The sequence below is a fragment of the Dermacentor andersoni genome, chromosome 1 (assembly GCF_023375885.2).
Source record: "Dermacentor andersoni chromosome 1, qqDerAnde1_hic_scaffold, whole genome shotgun sequence".
In the NCBI taxonomy this organism is placed as follows: Eukaryota; Metazoa; Arthropoda; class Arachnida; order Ixodida; family Ixodidae; genus Dermacentor; species Dermacentor andersoni.
Window position 1 is genome coordinate 159126370 of NC_092814.1, and position 22417 is coordinate 159148786.

The window sequence follows — 22417 nt, forward strand, 5'->3', positions numbered from 1 at the left end:
GCCAAGCATGTGGCAGACCCGTCCTTGGCTTGTATGCAGTGCTGAATGTGGGGGGTCAGTAAAGAGTGTGTTTGCGCACGCCTCCCTAGACCGCCTCACGTCGCGTCGTGGAGTGAGGTGGATAAGGATAAACTCTGGCAGCGTGGCAGCGTTTGATACGCTTCTAGTCTAATCTTGCGCGCCGGCCACACCGCGCCTGAACATGTAATTCGGTACGGTTCAATGAATCCGGCAACCACAGGACAGGGCCCGCGAGACTTAAGCGGACGTGGCGTGCGCCACTTCATTCTCTCTGACCGCCGAGTGACCATGTATTCACTGTATCCACACACGTATGGAAGGGTGGGCATAAAAGTGGTTAGCTAGTGTACTGTACTGCGTGTCTGGAATGTCACCTGTCGTGAAGGCTCGACAGGCTGCTGACTGTCTGTGAGTATCAGTAAATTATGGGCATGCGGGTTGGGCGTGGTAACGGCCCCCACAATGGCCGCGATTTCTACCAAGCGTTGCGTGATGATGTTGTGAAGCTCACGTGCACCATGGTGCGTGAAATCTATCGCACTATAACGAGTACCCCTTAACATGCCAAGTCCGCTAGGGTTCTAGATACTGCGATCCTTCTTGCACTCGACGAGCTGGCTTAACTTTACCGCGAAGCACAATTCACCGACCTCAAGCTCTCCGCACAAGTACTCGCCCTTTTTAGTGAGTTCGGCTACGATATACCTCCACTACCCTCATTCGAAGCAACCCAGCACCCTTGGGCGACGCCCAACCAGATCGCCGTCGAACCTGTACCACCGCATATGGAGACAGGCCCTACCAGGACCATGTCAAGCACGAGTCCAATATCTTCACGAATACAGAGGAGTGTGGAGGGTGGAGGAGGAGCGGAAAAAAAAAAGAAAGGACAAGCAGGTGTCTTTCTGCTTGTGCGGTAGGCGCCCTTAGTCCAGGGCTCGTGCGGCTCTTGCTGTCTCCCGTGCCCGCCGCACCAGTTGCTGCTGGTTACGAGGGACCGAAGTAGTCAGCAAGGCCTCCCACTGCTCGGGTGTGGGGTTGGGTATTTGCGGGGCTGCCTTCACATTGGGCCACGCCCATGTGGTCTGATATATGGAGGTGTAGTCGTTACAAAGGGGACATTTGTATGAGTATAGTGTAGGGCGTATTGCATGTAGTCTGCTTAAATGGGGGTATGTGTTGGTTTGTAATTGTCGCTATGTTACGGCGTCTTCACGTGAGAGGGTCTTGTGTGGAGTTGGGTATTGTCGTCCGTTCAATCTGTGGTGTTGTAGTGTGGCGTAGTATTGTAAAGTTACGGGCTCTATAGATGCGGCAGTATCCCTCTCTTGTGGCGTCCGGGAGGCATCAGTTCGGGCTACAGCGTGCGCACGCTGATTTCCACGGAGGGACTCGTGTCCTGGAGTGCATACTATTTCAACGTCCGGGAATTGGGAGGCTTGTTTGAGGAGTCGGTGGGCGATTGAAGATATTCTGCCTCCCACGTAGCTACGGCAAGCTGCCGTAGCTACGCGATCAAAGAGAATGAAGTGGCGCACGCCACGTCCTGCTTAAGTCTCGCGGGCCCTCTTCTGTGGTTGCCGGATTCAGTTAACCGTATTAAATGTTGGTCAGACTAGAGGTGATGGCCAAGGCGATGGCTGTCTCCTCCGCTAAGAGGCCGCTGGCAGGGTGGACCATCATCGAGACCACCTTTTGAAGGTTATGGTCGACAACGTACGCTGGCCGTCATGGCTGCTTTATGGGGGTACTGCGCGGCATCTGTGTATAGTGTGGTGGGGAGACTGCCATATTTTGTCTGTAGAGTCTTTGCGCGAGCTTGGCGACGACCGGCATGATGTTCCGGGTGCATGCTTCTGGGGATAGGGGCTACCTTGATATGCTCCCGGAAGTTGGGGGCCAGATGGATTGTTTGTTCGTGGCTTTTGCCGTGTGTGTGGTAGCCTAGGCACGCCAGGACTGTTCTGCCTGTTGGTGCGAGGGCTAGGCGTTCTCGTTGGCTTGTGAGGTGGGCGTCTATAATTTCTCTTATTGTATTATGGACTCCTGGGGCTTCAAGCGTGAGTGTCGCTGTTCCCGGTGGTAGGCCGGGCGCTTGCTTGTATGCTTTCCGAAGAAGTAGGTCTAAGTGATCTATCTCCTTGGGAGTGAGGGGAAAGTACGGGGCAGCGTAGGCAATGTGGCTGAATATCAGGGCCTGGACGAGCCTATCAGACGTCTTCTTTCAGTCCGTATTATTTGGTGGTGATGCAGCTGACCATTCGTATGATTGGGAAGGTGGTCTGCTTGAGACGTTGGATGGTGTATTCGCCTCCGCCGTCCTGTTGTATGTGGAGGCCGAGAATGCGGACGCGGCTTACTGTGGGCATTTCTTTGCCGTCGAGGGGGAGTGTGATGTGGGGTATTTCATTGAGTTTTCTTCGTGATTTCTGTCAAACGACTAATAGTTCTAACTTCTCGGGGGAGCACCGGCGACCACTTGTTTTTTGCATATTGCTGGACGACGTCGATCGCTTGTTGAAGGGCATCTTGTTTCTCTCCTTCGAAACCAGTAGTGGTCCAGATAGTGATATCATCGGCGTATATTGCATGCCTGATTCCTGGTATTGCGTTGAGTTTGTCAGGTAATTTCTTCATAGCAATGTTGAAAAGGGTGGGTGATAGAACAGCACCTTGTGGGGTTCCTTTATTGCGGGTAGGTAACGTCGGGGTTCTGAGTGCCAATGCCTATTGTGGCCGTGCAGTTGCTTAGAAAGGCGCGTATGTAATTGTAAGTATTACGACCACAGTTCGTGATACTTAGGTTTGTAAGGATGGTATGCTGAGCCACATTGTCGAAAGCGCCTTTGAGATCGAGTGCTAGAATCGATCAGGTGGTGTATGGTGAGATGTGTTCAAGGACTTGTTCCTTCAGCTGAAGAAGGATGACGTGGGTAGAAAGGTGGGGCCGAAATCCGAATATTGTTTCGGGAAAGAGGTCGCTGGATTCTAGGTAAGGTTGAAGTTGGTTCAGAATGACATGTTACAGAAGCTTGCCTAGGCATGGAGTCAGGGATATTGGTCTCATATTTTCTAAGCTGGAGATTTCGCCAGGCTTAGGAGTGAGTATGATGCCCGCGTGCTTCCAGTCTGCTGGTAGCGCACCCGCTTCCCAATGATGATTAAAGAGGTCAGTAAGAGATTGAATGGTGCCATCATCAATATTGCGCAGGAGCTTGTTATTTATTTTCGCCATGCCTGGGGTGGTGTTTCGTGTGAGTGCATGGAGTGCTTGTTGCACCTCAGTCATAGTGATCGGCATGTCAAGGTCGTAATTGTCGCTCCCGCTGTACGTTGGAGGTTGTCCTTGTGCGGGTTCGAAATCGCCTAAGTACCGCGCCCGCAACTCATCCAGGATTTCGTCATCAGAACCCGCATGGTTGTGGAGGATACGTTGGATTGTTTGCTGGTTAACTGCCTTGCTTTGTGTGGGGTCAAGAAGATGGCGTAGCAGCGACCATGTTTTGACCGTGCTAAGATTGCCCTGCAACTTGTTGCGTAGTTGTCGCCAGTTGTGACGGGTGAGTTCCCCAGCATAAAATTCCGCGGTTGGCTTAAGTTTCGCTATACGTAGTTTCAGTTTACGATTATGTTTTTGGCGCTTCCATCTCCTAACAAGGCCTCGACGTGCTTCCCACAGGTGAAGAAGATGCGGGTCTACGGCCAGTATGTCTGTGGTGAGTGTGATCTGGTTTGAATGTCTTTTTACGTCTTGTTGGAGCTCTCGTACGCACTGCTCGAGCCCACTCAATTCACTCCTCAACCGGTATTATAATACCGGTTGAAGAGTCATCCACTCGCTCTTTGCGAAAAGCTGTCCAATCTGTGAGTGTTGTCTGTTTTATCGGATGGCGTGCATGCGTAACGTTCAATATTGTGGCAAGTATGCAGTGGTCACTGCTCAGAGTTTCCTGCGTGTTGTACCAGGTAGCTTGTTGTATCCCTTTAGTAAGCGTGCGGTCAGGGCATGTATCTTGGGAGACGCTGTTTCCTAGACGTGTGGGGTAAGCAGGGTCTGTGAGGATGGTGAGACGGTGCTACTGTATCGTTTACTGGAGTGCAGTGCCTTTAGATGTGGCTGTCGTGTGGCCCCATGCCTGGTGAGCCGCGTTGAAGTCGCCTACAATCAACAGAATATTGTTTTTGGCTATACCAATCGCTTTAGTGATGAAGTAGTCGAACTTGGTCTGCTTCTGCTTAGATATTTGTAGAACTGTAGATATTTAGCATGAGAAGGCTCTTTCGGCCTCGTTGGAGCGATAGGATCTCAATGAGGTTATAATCGACGTCACAGCCGTCTATTGTGCGTTGTGTGGTTGTGAGTGTTTTAGCTGTAAGTGTGGCCACGCGGCTTTCAGGCGTGGTGGTATGTGTGTTGTAGCCAGTTTTAGTTTGGTGGGTGCCTGTTTTTTGCAGTGTGATTATGCTTGCTGTCGTTTTGGCGTTAGTTATGTACTGTCTCAATGATCCTTGCTTGCGGTTTTAGCTGCGACAATTCCATTGCCAGATTAGGAGTGGGTTTTCGTTCCTGTGGTTGGTTTCGCTATTCATCCTGGCCTACGGATGGGTCGGCAGGGTGTCCCTGCTCTACTTCCTGTTCCGCCAGTGTTCTCACTTACTTGCGTTGCTGATCTTTTGCGAGTCGTGTTTCTTCGATTACACTTGCCAGTTGCTGGATGCTTTGTTGCATTGCTAGAAGCTGCCGTTGCAGTACATCAACTTTCTCATCGATTTGTGCGATTTCTGTCGGTTTTGCTGATTCCGCGAGCATCATGGGTTCAGAACGTTCCGAAGATGATGGCATTGAGGGTGCTGTTAGTGGTGTGGAATGGTGAGTGGCAGTACGATTGGCGTATAGTTATGCAATGTGCGTGCGAAGTTTGTTGTTTTCTTCATGAAGGCGTTTGTTTTCTTGTCTGATGGCCCTTAGTTCAGCTAGAATTTGCACTTGAATATCAGTATTGTGTATGGGTAAAGAATTGTGTGGGGTTGGTGCTGTGTGTTGACGTCATGAGAGGGTGTTGTCTTTGTGGACTGTGTGAGAGGAGAAAAGCCGTGCTGACCATCTTACCGCTTGTGATCCTGGCGCGGCAGGTCCGCTGAGGTTCCAGGTCGCTGCTTGTTGGTCCCGCGAGCAGGAGCGAGACCTGGAGCGGGAACACTTCCGTTGCTGGTCTGTACGTGACCAAGACTTCGATCGTGAGTAGTCCCGGCGGCTAGTCCTCTGGGATGCTGAGGATGCCTTCTTCAGTCGATCAGGGCACTCCTTGGAAGCCGTAGGATGAGGCCCCTCGCATAAGGCGCACCGGGGTTGACAGGGGTGGTCTTGAGTGGGGTTCTGTGTACCACACTGGGGGCGTACGTTTGCTTCTGGAGTCGCGCATACATCTGTCCGGTGGCCGACTTGGTGGCACATGCGGCAGAAATGCGTGTTTGATCGGTATGGTTTGCATCGTACTTCACCGCTGTAGTATCGCACGCAGAAGGGTAGAGCCTTGCCAGTGAATGTCATCACTGCCGCGGCGGTTTGTCCGACCATACGGGCGTGTAAGATTTCTTGGCCAGGTGCATAGAGCCCGTTAAGAAGGACTTCTGTGGGAGTTCCTGCGGGAATGCCGTGAATGACCCCTTTGATGGAGCTGTCGGGTGCCGCCACGTATGCCGTGACTGCGAATTATCGACCAGGTGAATGGTAGTGATGTGACGGATTCTCATAGCTAGCTCTCCGTTTGGTGTGCTAGCAATAGCGGTGTTGTGTACTGGGTCGATTCTTACAGTAAGGGTCCGTACGTTCTCAGTGGTGGGGTGCCAGCTTGATGCATTCAGCTACCTGTGGTGTTGTCCAGGTGGCAAGGTTGAGTCCCTCTCGGGGGCGGATGATTACCTTGAGGTCGTTTCGGGGCAGCGGTGCGAGTCGGGGTTGGAGGGGTGGATCGGTGGGAGTCGATGTTTTTTCCGACCGTACTTAACAACGAGCCAGTCTCCGCCGGCAGGTTCATCAGGAAGTGGGATTTGTGCGTGCTCGAGATTCATCTCGGTGCCATCATTGGTGGCCATTGGTGCGCCGAACTGGGTCAAGGTCTTCGGCTAGACCGTACCCGTCGTTAGGCTTAGCTGGGCGGGCGCCTCTTGCGAAGTTCAGAGTTCGGTCATTCGTGGAGCAAGCGACTCACAGTATAGATTTTGGTGTCCACGTGTTCCGCTCAACGTAAGCAGTCGAGTGATGCTGGTTGTGGCGGCGCCGACGGTAATTATCCATGGTTTAGCGATGTAGAGGCGGAACCCATGTGTGGTACAACCGTCCGGAGTGTGGACATGACATGCACGGACGCAACTCCGTCTCAGCACTCCAAGGGATATCGGGCGGGGCTAGCTTCCGATGGAGCACCACTGTCTTGGTTTAGCTTGATTTTCAGCAGTGCTCTCGTGAATCGTAGTTCGATTGAACGTCAGTAATGTAGCTTTCGCGTGGACACCTTTGTTCCTTCGAGGACGGCGGAAGAAAGCTAGGAAGGAGCACGGCGCCAAACAGCTGGCCTAGGAAAGCCAGCCTCCTCTGACGCCGCGCCACCACTTTCTCTCTGGGGCCTATCTGTGCGGTGACTGTTAGAGAGATAGGCGCTCCAGGGTTCCCCGGCTGTTTAAAGACATTGTTTGGTACGCGGTCGCTCTTAGTGGAGCAAGGTTCTGACTCGTGTTGCAGAAGTTGGGACGCTTTTTCGTCACTACGATTGATTGGATTTTTTACAACTGATGTTCCAGGAGGGTTCATATAACCGGCAAACAGAGGCCTCGGGAGAGCACCTGAGGTTATAATAAAACAGGTAGTGCAGGATCTCCGCCCCCCCCCCCCCAAGGGGCAGGGAAGGGATCAAAGCTAGAAGCAGGGCGGTCCATGTATTGCTCTAAGGCACGTAGTGTCAGGCAATACTATAGTGGATTCTGTGGGCCGATCAGGAGTTACAAAATTGTAAGCGCGAAGCGCCGTATCCGACAACTCAAAAAGTAAAACAGCGAGCTAGAATTTGAGCGGTGCCATCGTGAATTATATTAAAAAGTGGCATTACCTAAAGTCAACTTATTTTTGTGCACAATCGTAGGAAGCGTCCACTTTTGTTTACGAGGCAGACCTTCATGCCGCACAGTTCCAGAGAAAAATGGCCGAGCTCTATTCTGAACTGTGACTTACGCACGCCGCACGCACACGTGTATGCATGCAGAAACACACAAATGAACACTTCCATTTTTTTACGATCCATTTAGCGTATTTTATTTAGGCTTAGGGGAAATAATTCCAGCACTGCAAACATCACGCACCATGCATGTTTCTTACAAGACATTGTGATGCACACGAAATAGCCAACTTGCTTGTATGTTGAAACGTATGAGATGCTTAGGCAGAACAATTGCCACCTAACCACATCAGGCTAACCCCGCCTGCTGAGACATCACCACCTCTAAATGTTAAGCGTGTGTAATCTCTCTGCATGTGTGATATATTAGTCTCGTATGAAGCTCTTGTAATCGGTAATGCATTCAATTCACGATAAAGCCCGAGTCTGTAGGCCAAGTAGACCTATCTGAGCCTCATTCTGGTGAGTGAGCTCGGCTGAGTAGAATTTGTAAGTATGAGTTCGAGTGAACCCTAAGGGAAAAATATAATTTGTTGAAGAGACTTAATGAGGCGCGTTTATTTTGCCGACCTATGCTTTTGACATCTTTGTCCGCCCTTATCCAGCGCAATACTACGCGCAACTTGCAGATGCACAAGAAAGATCAACGTATGGTTCAACAAAAACCATCCTCGTTCATCGCTCAGAAGCATCTATGTCTCCACGTACTTCTAAAAAAGCAGCAAACTGAGCGCAATATCAAATGCTGGCTTTTTCCTTTGTTACAGACTAGTAGTTTGAAGCTGTCATTTATGTAATAACGTGTGAATTCGCACTGTCATCGGCACAATACATCACATGCAACATTAAAAACCAGAAGCAAAATGAAAACTAACTATTGTCATCAAAGTAACGAGTGTGTAATCTACGCAGACCCTAGCTGATGCAAACATTCTCAATAACTACTTTTACCTTTATTATGCGCATGAAAATCCCCACGTATGTGCATAATTGATTCGTAAATTTCTGCCTCCTCTTGATGAAACATACGAATGCGTCCAAGTCGGTATTACTATGCATCATATCGACATGGGGCAGTACGAATCGACTGCCCTGAACCATTTTGCGAACAGGTTCAGAGTTGCCAACCGGTTCGCGAGCCGTTATAAATTAGAGTTCTCCGAACCGGAACTGAACCCGAACGAAATCGGAGTATGTTGAACCCGAACCCGAACTGAGCTGGTACATATTTTTCGGTTCGACACCCTGCTTAAAACCGCGTGTGTCTACAGCCCTGATGGAGACGCTTGTTTTTTGCTGGCCATCGATGAAAAAGAACGAAATATATCGAAACCAGACATGGCCACCGGATTTGTCGACGAATGCTAGTTTCCTTGCATTGCCATTTCGTTCTTTTTTAAAGCGAAGCTTTTAGTGCCCACCATCCTCTGGTTTGGCCTGAGTCCGTCGGTCGTCGTTCGGCCGGTCGTTCGGTCACTGATCGGGTTCGCACCGCGTAAACGCTTCCTCACTCCTAAAAAGAAAAAAGAAAGCGCGCGCGTCTAGCGCCGAGAGTCGAACGTGCGCAGGTACTTCATCGTATACCAACCCCATGCTCTGCCCATTTAACCACACGAGTAAGCCCGAAAGGCGCTCTTTGCACAGTGGCACTAGTGTTACGGTATAGGCAGACAAAGGGAGCCTATCCAATAACTAACTGGCACTGACAGCTTCGTCGGTTGAGAAGAGCCCAACGCGCAAGGAAGGTTGACGTCACCTGGAGGTGTTTTGGGGGCGTGCGCATTGCCTGGTTGGCGTTACGTGGCGCCGCCTGGGGAACACAAGCACGAAAGGGCTAATTGCATACGGTGGCATCTTCACTGGTTCAAAAAAAGGGGGAGACCACAGAAGGGCAGCTTAACGTGGAGGTCGAGCTGGATGGCTTCCGCGTCGCTTGGCTGGCGTCACCTGGTAATGGACTGAAAGCAGTTGAGGTTGAAAAGGGACTTTGAGACGCCCGTGTTTTGTTGCGCTTTCTTTGTGACATCCGCAAGTTATATGCTTTGATTGGTGATGGCGCGGTGTAGTGCTTCTTGTTTATTTTTTTTGCAAGGTGAGCCGTCGTGTCTGGAGCAGCTGTGGAACACGTTTTTCGTCGAAATTCGCTGCGCATCGCCTATTGTGATTCGCCGTTTCGTCTTACCGGCTCACGAAAGCTAAGCTTCGGTTACACCTATTTTCCCAGTCCGTTGGACCTGCGTAATCTTTACTTTATATTCTAGTGATGTGGTTACTTCTAGATGCGGTTGCAGATATCATCTCCATAATGTCCGCGCCAAATGTAGACAAAACTACATTCAAAGAATCACTGGAGCTAGCGTAAACAAAAAGTCTCAGGACGTTTGAGCAGGTAAAGAATGCTCTGTAGGCAAAGCTGGAAGTGTGTGCGGTAATTTCGCACTTTCGGAAAAGTTAACTAATTTCTATTATTTGTGATTTAGAGCTATGAGGTGTTCGATGGTGCGTTGTTTTAAAAAGCAATAACATGTATCCTATAGATTGTTTTTATACGCATTGTGCTCCTCAATAACAAACATTTTAGTATCCCGGCAAGCATTAACAAGAAACCTGATTATCAAAAATGAAAAAATCTTTTTCGGCACTCCCACGGAACCTACAACCGACAACAAAATTTGTCAAATTAGGATTCGTTTCTATGCTTTCCAGGGTACTAAAAGGTTTGCTATTTGCAAACTACAAAGCGTATCAAAACAAAATCTCGTAGAAATGAAATGTTAACTGGAAGGAACATTTCGATAAATGTCAAGGGTGGGGGAGCATTGGTGGTTCAGAAAAATGTTTCGAAATTTCCATCAACACTTTCTAAATGTCCCCTTCAGCAGTGAGATACACTTTAAGATTGCTCCCCTAAGAGAGCCACTCAACCACTTTGATTGAACACTATTTATCAGAAGACAACTTATAGGTGAAAGCGAGTAAACACAAGGCAGTAGTTTTTAATCCACGTCGAAAAATCGTTAACATACCGCAGCTATCTATCACTAATATATAAGTTGAATAGTTGCAATCGTTTATAATGCTAGCCGTTTATTTTTCCAATACGTTGTCTTGTGATGCTCATGTGAACTTTCTCGTCAACAAAATGTCTCGCACTGTCAGTTTTATATGCAGTGTTACAGCTGGAATTTTCCAGTTTCAGTCAACCTGGTATTGCGCAACTTATTGTTCTTCCCAATTCTCAGCTACGGCGCACTAGTCTGGGCGACGACAACAGCTGCAAACACAAATAAGCTCTTAATACTGCGAAAAGGTCATTCGCTTAGTGCATAGATCTATCTCATACTGCTGACTTGTTCAAGAAAATGCACATTGTAACTGTGGTTTCACTTCAAGATTTCAAGCTATCTTACTCCTATGCACTACATGCCAAGAGGAAATAAAACATTAGAAGCCCCAGAAAAGCTTGAAGCTAACAATATAACGTTTTCGAATGGAATGGACGAACGTCAGTCCGTCTGTCTGTTCGCCCTTTAGGTTAAGAGGTGTCGCAAGTATCATGTCGCAGTCGTCGTCAGGCAGCCTTGTCATTCTCAGCTTCACCATCAACCATAAAGCGAAGAAAACTGTTCAGCATCAACAGCTCACGCTCCTGGAGTTGGGAGCTAGACGTGACAACCACACAGCGGTATCGCGCATATTAGTCGCCTGGTAACTGGTGCGAGGTCGTGTGCGACACACAGGTACTTAGTAGAGTCGCGTCTGTCTGTGCACTCCAGAGGCCACGACAGTCGGCAATGCTATAGCGGATGGGGATGACTTCCTGCGCACCGTAAAGACGTTGTTCCCGAGAAGACGGCAGTGACCGCGGCGAGAGTCGGCATGCTACTGTCTAATTAAAGCGCCGAGCATTCAAGCATTCTCCCTCACAACCACGCCATATTCATACCATTTTTTTAGCACAAGTTCTTGTCCAGTTTTGCATCATTCTTGATTCACAGTGAAACAATCTATGCAGGATCTTTCTATCCAGACGCGAAATATCGAAACACGAGAGAATCTTACGAATTTCATTTACTCATTCTAGACAACGGTCTGTGCTCCCCGAGTTCAGCGTCATTGGTAAGCAAGCGTCACTTCGGTGCCCGCTCTAGACAAAACGGCAAGGCAATGTAGAAGAGACTCAAGGCTGGCTTTCGCAGGCCGTTTATTGATTAGCCAACCTTGTCGAATGCTTCAGAGTGAAGTGCAACCAAATTTAGCATTCCCCAGTGCCAGCTTAGCAACAAAGAACCGAGGCCATTCCAGCTTGTCGCTGAAGCAAGCAGTGCTGGAGCTAGCAGACTGTAATAGAATCACGCGTTCACGGACTCTCTCTACCGGGCGCGTGTTGCATCCAATTTCTTGGAACCAGTGAAGGAAACAGCACGCTTACGCCGGCATGCTTTCCTCTGGAAGTCAAAACAAGCAAAGATGAAAGGGCATCGTGCAACGCGCCTCCACCGGAGCAGCCTCTATTCGTAAGCGCCCCGTCCGTTTGATCGCAAAAGGAGCCTCGAAATTTCGCATTCACTTTGATCCCGTGAACGCGCGGGTGTGTGGATTGCAGCGACTGCCTTGCTGCTGCGTCACAGCCAACCTCATTGCTTTGCTCTTTTTTCTTCGTCCGCACACTGTATTTGCGGTGCTCACCTGCTTATTCACGCCTTCAGTTTATGTTGTCAGGAATTGAGCATGAAGGCCGCTACACAGACACTACCGTGCCGCCGCTGGGCTCGGGCGTCATTTGCACTTGTGTACAAGCGATTTATGGAAGACATGCTCCCACGTGGAGATCGGCGCTGTTGTACTCGAAATGGCCTGAACATTTGAACAGCACGTACTGAGACTGAACAAAGCCGCGCCAGGGCACAAAAGTTGATTTCCTTGAAGATAGTGAACAACCGAGACACGAAATACGTGTCGAAACTGAAGAAATTAAGAAGACCCGACAAAAGGGTATAGAGTCACATCTATCTACACCTATCTACATTCAGTTATTTAATTATCAGCAAAGGGAATTTTCACATGAAAGATCAATACATGTGTAGCGCAATGGCAATTAAAATGTATTTCTTATAAAATTTTATTTCTTTTTATATAGTGGCGCGCGTTCTAACCACATGTTTGTGTAGCGTTGGAAACCCAGTTCTTGATGTGATCTTTTCGAAGGCCGCTATTCCGGCGTACCATGATTGCATTCTTGCGATTAATTGAATGAGAGAGATTTTACAATGAATAAAATTAAATTGTAGGGTTTTACGTGCCAAAACCACTTTGATTATGAGGCACTCCGTAGTGGAGGACTCCGGAAATTTGGACCACCTGGGGTTCTTTAACGTGCACCTAAATCTAAGTACACGGGTGTTTTCGCATTTCGCCCGCATCGAAATGCGGCCGCCATGGCCGGGATTCGATCCCGCGACCTTGTGCTCAGCAGCCCAACACCATAGCCACTGAGCAACCACGTCGGGTGTTACAATGAATAAGTGCATACCAAACGGTAAATGTGTCAAAAATGATAGTTTATGAAAGTATAGTGCTATTCGAGATTTTCTCTGGGTGGCCTGTGTGGCTGATTCTGGCTTCGTTAAGGCGAAACAGTCGGCGCAAGCTCGCTGTTCTTGCTTGTGAGACGTTCACGTCTGTTCGTTTGCTCATGTCTTTTGCAGTGTTTTCAAGTGCGTTCCTGCTCTCCTCGCGTTGCCGATGTCAGCGCTTTTTCTGACAGGAGACGCTCCCGAGGCATTTGTGCGCGTGACAAGCGCTTTGGAAATAATGCGTACGCCGGAACCATTCAGCGCGTAATTACCAAAAACGCAATTACTAAGCACGCATAACGAGGAACACATGACTTCTTCAATTCGGCACAAGTTCGTTACGAGTGAGGAGTTGCAGCAATTTCGGGCAGGAAATGAAGCCAGAGAGTCCTAGGCGCGCTCCACACATTCCCGGGTGAGGGAGACCGAGGAGGCTCTCTACTCGCGACGTGCGCCCTTTTCTTGTCTGCACTCGACGAATTCAGACGTGCTAGAGCGAGGCAGCAGGAAGGTCAGAGAGTCGACAGGGGCTGCATGCGTAGTACATCTACCGTAGCAACCAGCAGCGTCTCTGACACGGCCGATAGGTTGGCCCCACTAATCTTGGTTTCTCGCTCTGCAAGTGCACTGTGAATAAGACGTGAACATTGCAGCCCCTTGGTATAAGTACCAGGTCTAATTCTACTAGTGGATCAGAGTGATTTTCATGCGTTTTAATATCCATATGTTAGGAGGGATGCAGTGTGTCCAGTTGAAGTTAGGCAAATAGGAAATTTCAGTAGTGCAGCTTGGTGAAACACTGGGCGCTTGTTAACCCACGAATAATCCAGCGCAAGAAGAAAAAAAAAAGGCATGTCGAGAAAAATACTCCAGCGCCCGTCGCATTTGCACCTCTATTGCGCTTTCACTGCCGGATTGTACATCGATTTAAGATACTTACTGACGTTCTATACTGTAGACCACAAAAAATGCTTCGCCCATGATATTGGCTTCCCCACATTCATTTAGGCCTCCGGTCGTCAGGTGAGAATAGAGGGAAAGTTGGTGTTGGAGAATCGGCCCGGCGCGAAGCTGAGGGAATGCATAAAACGAGCGGTATGTGGCCGCAATGTGGATAAGCGAGGCGGTCAGAGACAACACAATTGCATGATTTAAGCTTAAGAATTGTTTTGTGTTGCATTTCAAATTTGTCGATTGCATACGTGCATGTTAACAATTTTCTTCTATGCAACATGCATGGCAAAAGTATGTCACGAAATTGAAATAAGAGATTTCAATTCAATGAGCATTCAAGTGAGAGCAGCCGCTTGTATCATGACGCCGTCAGTTTTATTTGACAAGAAGATTGCATACCTCGACAGCTATATTCGTTAGGTTGTCGCGCACTTTGTCGACCACCATTTTCGTTTTGCCACTGTCGCATTCACCACTTTTGCTGTTGTATTCTTGGTTGTCAACCATATACAAGAGTTATCATTTGTCCTTGTTACCTTTCTTTGTATTTTGTTTATTAAATGATATTGAGTTCATCCACCTGATAGATTGCACATCACCCCTTTTGCCGGCCGGCCATTCCTTCGATGATGTGTTTTGTTTTTTTCTTGCTTGATAACGCCAGAGATGTGGCGTTCGATATTTTTAATACGTTTTTGCATTTTCATGTGCATATATGTCTTATTAGTAGGCAACTACTGAGTGGACATATTGGCGAAGGCGGCCAGTGAATAGCTGAAAAACTGAATTAAGCCCCTGATCCTTAGCGTCTTTTGCTTATAATGAATCCTTTCATGGTATAAAACGATTGCTAATGCTATACAGCGTTAGAGTATTATATGGCTATGCTTATTACCTCGTCTAAAGTGCCGCATGAAGGGAATATTTTCCCAGTTGCGTACCAACTATTTCTCGGATGGAGAGGGGAGAATATATTGTATATATTTCGAATTACTATTGCTGCGAACGAAGCTGTTAAGGTAGCTAGTGACTCCCTTTGCGTCGAAACCAATTCGGGTGAATCACTTTCATTTGGAAACTCGTAGCTGCTTTCTGCCGCCCCCTATTTTTGAAAGCGGTTCAGCAGTCGTCGGTTACGCCGCAGCGTACCCCCTTCCAGGATGCGTATATGGAGGACCGTGGTGTAGCGGCTCTCGCTAGCACAGTTGCTCTGATCTTCATGTCCGTTACCCAAACGGAATTGCCTGCTCTTAGTTTATTCAATTTCCGGGTTCTGTGGCGCCTGTTGTAGTACCGTGCCTGTCACTTCTTGTTGGCACTATCTTTGGCCGCAAGTTAAGGCAGCAGTGGCTGCACTGGACCACGCAGCTATGGCGCCACTGGAACTGTTGTCCTAACACGCCGGCCCATGCGGATTTCAGCCGGACTAGAGCCAAGAATGCCCGGGGTCGCCCTGTAGGCAAGAAGAGCCAAGCACGGGTCCTTGGATTTAAGGATCAGGCACTTAATTGTTTGCACCATACGTTCTACTTCCCCATTAGCCTGAGGGTACCAGTGACGTGACCAAAGCCATAATCATGTGCAAACCTATCAAACTCTGTAGAAGAAAATGGTGGTCCATTATCTTTCACTGTGGTCTCCGGAATGCCATGGCGTGCAAAAATGCTTTTTAGTCTTTATCACCGTACCAGTTTTTGTTGAGGGAAGGAGGGCTACTTCCGGATACCTTGACTGGCAGTCGACCACGACAAGATAATGACAGTTGTTAATAAAGCACAAGTCGACCCCAACTCATTCCCACTTGAAACTTGGCGTTGGGGTTGAAATAAATGGCTCCGAGTTCTGGGTGACAAAGCCTCCTCAAGTAACACATTCTTTCACTTGCCGCGCAAGTTGTTCGCTGAGGTCTGGCCACCAAACCAATTCTTTCGCCAAAGCTCTAGTCCTTAAGATGCCCTGATGCCCATCATGTAGCTTTTTATTGCGAAAGCAATACTGCTCGCACTTTCGGCCCATCCGTGGTCGTGGCGCCTCCTTACAGAGCTGCGCGTCACGTGACCGTGTGACGTCACGCCAGACCGAGAGACGGGGCCCCAGCTCGCGGCATCGATGGTGGAGGCGAAGCCTTGCACGCCGCTGCTGCGGCGCTACCGAGAGAGGGCGCTCGCTGGTGTGACGTCACGCTAGGAGGATAAATGGGGCTACAGCTCGGCTCCTCGCAGTGCTCGGCGCGCTGCCTTGCGCTATGTCGGATGATGTATAGTCATAAGTTTAACAAAAGGCAACCATGTCCACACCATCAGCCGAACCAAGGCGCAGCCATGGGTATTGCTTTCGCAATCTTCCAGGCTTAACCAAGCTAAGCCTTCAGCCAATTTTTTTAATACTTATTAGGCCCTGAGGCACCACCAATCTGGTCCCCTTTAGCAGCATGCCATTGCATTCGAATATTAGCGCTCGTTCCTGCCAGTACGGAACTAAGTAGCAAGGAAACTTTGGTTTTTCCTGCCAGCCTTGGCGACACAACTTAAGCAAGGCTTAACAAACGACGTCTGTCTTTTGCGCATCGCGTATTCTGTTAACAAAATTGTCGCCCATTTGAAGCCCTTGAACACATCTTTTGATGAAAGACGACACTTCCGAGACGGTCAGTTCACCGGCGAATTTATCTGCTTTCGTCTGTGCTCATGAAAGAGCGGCAGCCGTTATAAAGCTTTTACAGGGAAGGTACACAATATGAAAGTGATACCGCATCAGCCGCATTCTGAAGCGCTGAATCCTTGGCGGCAACGCAGCAATAGGCATTTTAGCAAGTAATGAAACAAGAGGTTTGTCGTCTGTTTAAGCATCGCCTCAATACCTCTTATGTATTCATCGAATCTTTTGGCAGCCCATGTTAAAGCCACTTGCGCATCCATGCTTGCGCATCCACTTGCGCAGCCACTTGCGCATCCATCGAGTCTTGACAGCCCATGTTTCCACTTGCGCATAGCGCTGCTCGGTTTCGGTCAGTGACCTTGAAGCAAACCCTATCGGCCGGAGCTCGCCATTACGTTGTTTCTGGAAAAGGATGGCGCCGAGACCATAAGACAAAGCGTCCGCCGAAAGAATCGTGGGAAGGCGTGGGTCGTACATAGCCGTGCACTTTGCTGAGCAGATAAGAGATTTCAAGCTTTCAAAAGCATTGTTCTGAGCAGGACACCAAGCCCAGTCGATCTCTTTCTGTAAAAGCGCCCGTAGCGGGGCAGTGGTTTGCGCCAAGTTCGGCAAAAACGGCCTAGGTGGCTGGCCATGGCCAGAAGACTGCCTAATTGTGATATATCAGAGGATGGCTTAAGCTCTTTAATGGCTCTGAGTTTGGCCCGATGCGGCTGTCCGCCTTCCTCTTTAAGTAAGTGGCCCAGAAAGCTTATGCTTCGAACATCGAATACACACTTCGCTTTGTTTAAGGTAACGTTATACTGGGCCAGTTAGCGAAGACGTTCAACAGCCTAGAGTCATGTTGCGCTTTGTTGTCGCCATATACGAGAATATCGTCCTTCAGATTAACGACGCCAGTAAGGCCTGTCAGGATTTCAAACATCCTTCTTTGAAGGTACTCTGGAGCTGATGTAATCCCAAACGGCATTCTAGTGAAACTACCATCCAAACGGCGCAATGAACGTGGTCAGTTCTTCCGAGGCCTTGCTTAGTCACCTGATAGAAGCCAGAATTTGTGTACAATTTGGAAAACCATTTTGCACCGGCAAGTGAGCCCAGTGCTTGGTCGACAGTAGGCAATGTGTATCTTTCTCTTAAGACAAACTTGTTCAATTGTGTAACGTCTACACAGATCCTTACGCCTCCCGAGTGCTCTTGTACAGGCACAATGCCGGCACACCACTCTGTTGGCTCTTAAATTTTATGAATGACGCCCACTTGTTTCAACTTATCGAGTTCTCGTTTTACAGGTACCTGAAGCTGTATAAGAATCCTGCGTGGTGCGCTTATTGCAAATGGAGCAGCGTCTGGTTTAAGCCTTATGGTATGCTCCCCAGGAATAGTGCCTAAGTTGTTAAAAACATAAGGGCACAAAACTTCGTAGTTGGGTTCTTTGTGAGCCACAGAGTCAACGAACTTGATTCCCAATGCTTCGAGAGCTGACAAACCGAGCAGTACATGGCGCAACGGACTGACCACAAAACACATTTGGCGAGAAGTTTGTCCCCTCCAAAATTTATCCGCCTGAAGCTTGCCCAGAACATTTAGGCAGTCACCGCTAGCGGCTGTCAAGACCTCGTCGCACTTTTCCAAACTCCTGGGAAGTCAAGAAAACGACGCTGTAATTACGGACACTTCTGCCCCTGAGTCGACCCTTGCGAAAACAGGCTCGGAGTTAAGCAATACCTGAATGTAACGCGCCTTGGCGCCAGGCACCTCGACCGTGCCCCAAAAAACTTCCTCAGTGTCCTTTTGTACAGACAACACTCGTACCTTTCGCTGGTAGCCTGGAGAAGTCCCTTTGAGGCACACCTTGCCAAAGTGTTCCTTTAAGCCGCAGTTGAAGCACCACTGTTTCCTCTCTGGGCAGGATGTCCTTGGGTGCGACTGCCTCCGTAGAAGATGCACGGTCCCTCAGAACGAGCTGATGTCGGCCGGGTTTCCTCGCTGCGTTGCGGTTTCCTGCGGTCGCCCACTGCGTCAACGTTGTCGTCCTCATATGGCTTGCACGGTGTGTTCGCGAACTTCGTTGGGGTTTCGAAGCTCTTCTTTCTGCTGCTGTACGGTCTCCTTTAGGTAGGCCCTCGCCAGAGTTGTTGCGAGAGACAGCTTGGGATCCATTTGGAGTGACTCGGCAAGTGTTTCATCCCGCAGGCCCACAACGAGCCGGTCCTTAATGAGACGCTGCTTGAATTCTTCAAAGTCGCATTTGTCCGCCAAGACGTGTAGAGCACTTAAACGGTCAATTGACTCGCCAGGCATCTGGTGCCGCTTGTGAAAGCAAGCGCTCTCGTAAACAACGTTGCTCTCCTTGATGAAGTAATCGTCGGACTTCTTGATCAGCTCGAATTTCTTCGAATCTTCTGCAGGAAGATTGAAGGTGGCGAAGATGTTCCTTGTTTGTTGGCGCATGGTGTAAAGCAGAGTGCATACTGGTGCTTCTTCCGAGCGCTCATTCAGGCCCGACGCATAGCGATAGTCGTCGAAGTGCAGTAGCCACGTCCAGCGTTGGCCACTGATGAAGGCTCGGCGGCGATGCAGTGGCCATTGCCGCCTTATTTTCTGACGACGTCGACGTCCTCTTTTTCCAATCACCTTAAGAATGGGTGGATCACCACACTTCTCACACAATGTCGTGGCGGCGCCCGCTGCTATCAGTGCGTGATCGGCGAAAGACCGCAGGGGTCTGCAGTCCAACCCGCCGGCAGGCAAAATACCCCGATCTTTATTTCCACAGCAGTTTAAGTAGAACCAGCGTGACGTCAGCGACACGTGGTTCCTACATGCGTTAAGCACAATCAATCGGCGCGTCATGCGGGAGCATGCTTTCAGCCGCACGGAAATACATTCCGGCACACTTTAAGTTGTGGGGTTTTACGTGCCAAAACCACTTTCTGATTATGAGGCACGGCGTAGTGGGGGACTCCAGAAATTTCGACCACCTGGGGTTCTTTAACGTGCGCCTAAATCTAAGTACACGGGTGTTTTCGCATTTCGCCCCCATCGAAATGCGGCCGCCGTGGCCGGGATTCGATCCCGCGACCTCGTGCTCAGCAGCCCAACACCATAGCCACTGAGCAACCACGGCGGGTCCGGCACACTTCAAGTTCATACACTACGAAATTTCAAGTTGGCCTACCCCCTAATTTAAGTATGCCCGACCCACATTTCAAGTTGGCCCACCCACAAATTTCAAGTTGGCCCATCCCCAAATTTCAAGTTGACCCTCCCCCAAATTTCAGTTGGCCCACCGCTACTATAAGCTTCCTCATGCATTTTCAAAGAGGCTCGATGTATCTCTGGGTCCTATGTTTGTTTTTTTTTGCTTTAGATTGTTCGTTATCGCTTAAAAACTACCAATCATCTTCACTTAGACTATCTTGGCGATTAAATGTCTTAACTTTGCAAACTACGCATTTTTCTGCAGATACAAAGCATTAGATATTTTGCGCGACAGGGCTGGTTAGCTCGCCAAAGAAAGCTTACACTTTAAAACTCAAGTCAGCATTCTATTGGTATTGAAATGGTCATGCACATTCAAACAAGATCATTTTCACGAGCATATCTCTGATAATATCAACTACAAATACCCCACTCTTTTTCACGCAGATTACACAATTGATTCTGCTTCAAGCGCATATACGGTAAACCAAATGCATTTAATTCATCTGCACTACCTTGTGCTATTCGTCTCTGGAATGACCTCCCTGATAACAAAGCCTCCATATCTAACCCCGACACGTTCCGCTGTCAGTTGCTCACGCTTTACCCATTTAATACCGTTCACGAATGCCCAGCCTATAGTGTATTTGATCGCGCATTTTTGCAATGTTGTATATTATTTTCATAAACACTATTCCTTTTTGCTCTATTAATGGTAACAAGTATTCCTGTGCCTTCAGATAATGCTTTGTATTCCTTGTGGCTTCAATATTGTATAACACGGCAATCTTTTTATTGCACTGTTCCTGTTGGAAATTTTTACTTTTTATATCTTTACTGTCTAAAATGCCCCCCTTACTTTATGCCCTGCCATAGGGCCTGTAAGGTTCTTTTGAATAAATAAATAAATAAATAAGTCGTGATAACACAATGAAATTCGACAGTTATACCTGTAAGAGGTTTGATTATATGTTTGATGGGGATAAGATATTGAGACCGCAACGCCATGTAGGCTATCGCTGGACAGAGAATAAATAGTCCCAGCATTTTTTTTTTTTTAATCAAACGATTTCATGCCATACGGCACACCAGTCGTTGGGCGCGGCTGATTGTAATACTTTATCCGGACCTCTCCTTCGCCCGCAGGTTAAATGCAGCAAACTGAGTGTGTTTTCGAATATGCATATAGCGGTCTCAAAAAAATAAAATTGGGCACGATGCAAGTTGCGCGAATTGACAGTTTCTTAGGGCGGGAACTGCCCAGCGCCAAGCGTTCTCCGCAACGCGCGCATGTATGGCGAATCCCGCACGTCGTCCGCTGCAGGGCGTCCCGAGAAGGCACAAAAGACAATCCTCGCTGTCCAAGCAAGTATGCGTAGTAAATAAAACCGTAACTTATGTAGTCACTCTATTAAGAAAGAAAATTTTGCTTCAGTTGTAGTTTTGTTGGACTTTCCAGCGTGCCGCCAAAAGTGCCCTCTTTCAAAAGTGTGTGTGTGTGGGGGGGGGGGGGGGTGAATTACTTTGCACGCTCCACTTTTGACAGTGGAGCAGGGGGGGGGGGTTTGGCAAGTGCCCCTCTTGCCCCCCTCCGGTAGATACGCCTATGCATTTGCCTCTCCGAAGTCTTATCGTATTCTGTAGAACCTAGCGTTGCCACCACGAGCTGTCGTCATTATTATGTCCAGTTTAGACTTATGGCCTCCCCAGCGATCTGTTCATGTATATATTTATCTTTCAAGTTAAAAGGGTTTAAATTTGCCCGTTGATCCCGAGTAAATGTTCACTTTGACGTGAACAAATATTACAAGAAATATATTATGCCGTACTTCCTCTCCTTAGAAATCAAGACCAAGGAAACTCAACACAGCTACCATACCAGTCGTTTTGAAATTTCTGCGAATGACTAGCTACTAACTAGCTGCGTCTTAATCAACCGCTGTTCGTCGCTTACTGCATCTGTTATGGTACTTTATAGCAGACCAGGGAAACGCCCGCTATCTTATATTTACCGAAATATTTTCTAAATTACCGCAGGAGTCTCCTCCGAGCTTTCTTTTTCAGCCTTGAAGTGGTAGCGCAGCCAGTGCACTACCGCTACTGAAGTACGTGCGTTCTATCAACGAGCAATTATAAGTGCCAAGTACCAAAAATTGTCCACGTTCACACTGCATGCCTGCATCTGTACCATCTTTCTTTAGTTCTTCCGTCGGCGATAACAGTAACTAGCTTGCTCACGTTTCTGTCTTGTCACGTTTCGAATCCCGATGCTGCACAAACTTGCGAGCTAGTTTTTAGAGAAATAACTGAAACGAGGTTCCCTGTCGAATACTGGTGGCAGAAACCCAAGATTCTGAACCCAGCAAATTCTATCGCATCAAAAAAAAAATAAAAATTACAACCATTCCACTCTGTGAAGATGGAATGGCAGCGAACGCGCACGACAGTCAAAACTCTCAAACGAAAAGCTAAGTGCCTTCACTGTCATTCCATCTTAGTGGAATGGTTGTCATTTTTTTGCGCTGTGAGTCTGGCGTCGTTGCTCGTTCGGAAATGCCCGGGTTCGCGATTGTCGTTTTCGTTTAGCATCGCGGGAATGTTCTTCGTCGGTGGTCGTTTCGCGCCGGCGCCGTTTACATTCTCGTTGATGTTCCCTCCGGCGCTCCTCGTACGCATGTTGTTCTTCGGGTGTACGAACTATACGTGTCCTCCCCCCCCCCCCCCATGGATAACACAGCTGTTTTTAGCGCCGACACATCTCCTGCTTATATACTGCGATAACCTTGACGTCACGCTATTGTTCACGGTGAGCGTTCTAATCTGTTCTGCATT